Below are 231 nucleotides of genomic sequence, written 5' to 3'. Positions count from 1 at the left end.
GAGACACAAACCGACACAGTATAACACACTCAAACACAGTTTGCCACGCTTAAATGGAACGCGATATGTGCAGTGTGTGTATCGTGTGTACGGACTTTTAATACCTAACCTTAAAAGATTTGAATTTTGACCTTGAACGGACATACGAGATCAGATTATTGCAAGGAGTGATGTGTATATTTTCGAGTAAAGGTACATACTTTGCATCAATTGGTGGAGGTATTCCAAAAA

This window comes from Trachymyrmex cornetzi, unplaced genomic scaffold, assembly GCF_001594075.2.
Source record: "Trachymyrmex cornetzi isolate Tcor2-1 unplaced genomic scaffold, Tcor1.1 scaffold30, whole genome shotgun sequence".
In the NCBI taxonomy this organism is placed as follows: Eukaryota; Metazoa; Arthropoda; class Insecta; order Hymenoptera; family Formicidae; genus Trachymyrmex; species Trachymyrmex cornetzi.
Note: the sequence above shows the minus strand (reverse complement) of the source record.